At 51.7% G+C, this 2,906-nt stretch overlaps 1 long non-coding RNA gene across 1 annotated transcript; it reads right to left on the reverse strand.

The window, feature by feature from the left end:
* Positions 1-531: 531 nt before the first annotated feature.
* LOC135811937 (uncharacterized) lies at positions 532-2,644 on the reverse strand. Its single transcript, XR_010552723.1, has 2 exons — positions 1,973-2,644; positions 532-1,204 (listed from the first exon to the last, which is right to left on the reverse strand). It is a non-coding gene; the product is annotated as an uncharacterized LOC135811937 (long non-coding RNA).
* Between the last annotated feature and the right edge of the window lie 262 nt (positions 2,645-2,906).

Consider the following 2,906-nt stretch of genomic DNA (forward strand, 5'->3'; position numbering starts at 1 on the left):
GCGTGTGTGTGGTGTGTGTGGCGTGTGTGTGGTGTGTGTGGCGGATGTGGCGTGTGTGTGGTGTGTGTGGCGTGTGTGTGGTGTGTGTGGCGGATGTGGTGTGTGTGTGGTGTGTGTGGCGTGTGTGGCGTGAGTGGCGTGTGTTGCGTGTGTGTGGCGTGTGTGGCGTGTGTGTGGTGTGAGTGTTGTGTGTGGCGTGTGTGTGGTGTGTGTGGCGTGTGTGTGGTGTGTGTGGCGTGTGTGTGGTGTGTGTGGCGTGTGTGTGGTGTGTGTGGCGTGTGTGGCGTGAGTGGCGTGTGTTGCGTGTGTGTGGCGTGTGTGGCGTGTGTGCGGCGTGCGTGTGGTGTGTGTGGCGTGTGTGTGGCGGGTGTGGCGTGTGTGGTGTGTGTGGCGTGTGTGGTGTGTGTGGTGTGTGTGGTGTGTGTGTGGTGTGTGGCGTGAGTAGCGTGTGTGTGGTGTGGGTGGTGTGTAAAGGAAATAGTATTGCCTTCTCCCCCTGGCCCCTGTCACACAACAGCTCAAACAACTTGGTGGAGTTTCTGACTTCTTATACAAACGGAAAGGGCACAGGAGGAGAAAGACGAAACTTGGAGACGACAGGAAGGACAACAGGAAAGACTCCCGGGAAAAGACTCAGAGGACCAACAAAGAACAAGCAGTAATAAACCGAGGACAAATCGTGACGACCAATCAGGGACTAATACGTACAGAACACATGACCAAGACCAAGACAACCAGACCACGGACGAATCACACACGACTCTCATTCCCAGACCAAACTAGCACTGCGCATGTACTGCATTCACTTGACAGTCACTCTCACACAGACGGAAGCACATCCTCACACTCTGACAACGCGTACTCCTGCATGCACCACATACCATAAACGTCACACATCACACCATGCTCACGCGTACACCTAGACCATATATGACATCAGACACTGGACTCCACAAGACAAGAACCAAATACAACGACATGCGTAAATCATAGTCGTAACATAAATTCGTTACACAGCCTTCCCCTCCGGCGAGAGTCGACCTCGACTCTCAGAACAAAGGACAAAGATCAGAGAAAAGAAACAAGGGGAAACACAACCAAACGATAAGACATCGGAATGTTGTGGCCAGAGATGCGTGATCCGAGTTGGAATAGGAAGCCGTGCAGAATCTTGGAGAAATCCGCGTATGGCAACCTTGTACGGCTTGGCCAGTCGGTTGTTGTTCCAAGTATGGTGCGCCAAGCAGGGCAAAAAAGAAACACAGGTAAAGCAGCATCAGTTCAGTACAAGGTGAGGACAGCAGGAACAAAACAAACAACTGGTCACCAATACGCAAATAATATTATAGAGAAAAAACCCGGGACTTGAAGACGCAGGGACCCCGCCTGCCAAAAACCCTTCAAGTTACCCACCAGAAAAAAATGAACCACGGCCGCAGCACCCGCAAGGTGAACCAGTACAATCCAGGGATCCCTCCAGCCCACCGGGTAGGCCGTGGCTCACCATGATCGGACGCCAACCACGGCGAACTGGAGAGACCCGCCAGTGGACACAAAAAATAGAGACGCTCACGACCGAAACAAAACCCATGCCATGAAATATGCTATGAACTATGATAACCGAGCAGGTACAAACCATCACAGGAATACGTGTGTGGCAACTTCAAAACCGAACCAAGCTTACAAACCAAACAGTTACACAACCACACTGAAAGGCTAATCAAGAAAACTGCACAAACCCCAGCAAATATACGCACACTGACTGCAAAAACGAAAACAGAAAGACACAAGAGCCGGATCGCCGTCACAAAGACTGATGGTATCGGAACGATAGCGCGAAAAGATAAAGCGCAACTTGCCAAGAGGCACCACCCCCAGTACGTCGACATGATGCTCAAGCACTATTGAGTGAGGCGACGGGACCACAACGAATATACGACAACAACCAAACCCTCTACTGGGAGCGACTCACCGGGTAAGGGGCCTGCAGGCCAGGCTGGCGAACGCCTTTCCATCTCCATGGCCGTGAAAACAAAACGATCCCAGGGTCGTGGGCTGCAGAGATAGTACCCTGCGTCGAGCGAACGTTGGGCGCCAATGTAAAGGAAATAGTATTGCCTTCTCCCCCTGGCCCCTGTCACACAACAGCTCAAACAACTTGGTGGAGTTTCTGACTTCTTATACAAACGGAAAGGGCACAGGAGGAGAAAGACGAAACTTGGAGACGACAGGAAGGACAACAGGAAAGACTCCCGGGAAAAGACTCAGAGGACCAACAAAGAACAAGCAGTAATAAACCGAGGACAAATCGTGACGACCAATCAGGGACTAATACGTACAGAACACATGACCAAGACCAAGACAACCAGACCACGGACGAATCACACACGACTCTCATTCCCAGACCAAACTAGCACTGCGCATGTACTGCATTCACTTGACAGTCACTCTCACACAGACGGAAGCACATCCTCACACTCTGACAACGCGTACTCCTGCATGCACCACATACCATAAACGTCACACATCACACCATGCTCACGCGTACACCTAGACCATATATGACATCAGACACTGGACTCCACAAGACAAGAACCAAATACAACGACATGCGTAAATCATAGTCGTAACATAAATTCGTTACAGGTGTGTGTGGCGTGCGTGTGGTGTGTGTGTGGCGTGCGTGTGGTGTGTGTGGCGTGAGTGGCGTGTGTGTGGTGTGGGTGGTGTGTGTGGTGTGTGTGTGGCGTGCGTGTGGTGTGTGTGGCGTGTGTGTGGCGGGTGTGGCGTGTGTGGTGTGTGTGGTGTGTGTAGTGTGTGTGGTGTGTGTGGTGTGTGTAGCATTATAGTGATAATGCAGATTAATGGGTGCACGCGGCTGCTTCGTGCTACCACTCAAACTATGC

Source organism: Sycon ciliatum, chromosome 3 (genome assembly GCF_964019385.1).
Source record: "Sycon ciliatum chromosome 3, ocSycCili1.1, whole genome shotgun sequence".
In the NCBI taxonomy this organism is placed as follows: domain Eukaryota; kingdom Metazoa; phylum Porifera; class Calcarea; order Leucosolenida; family Sycettidae; genus Sycon; species Sycon ciliatum.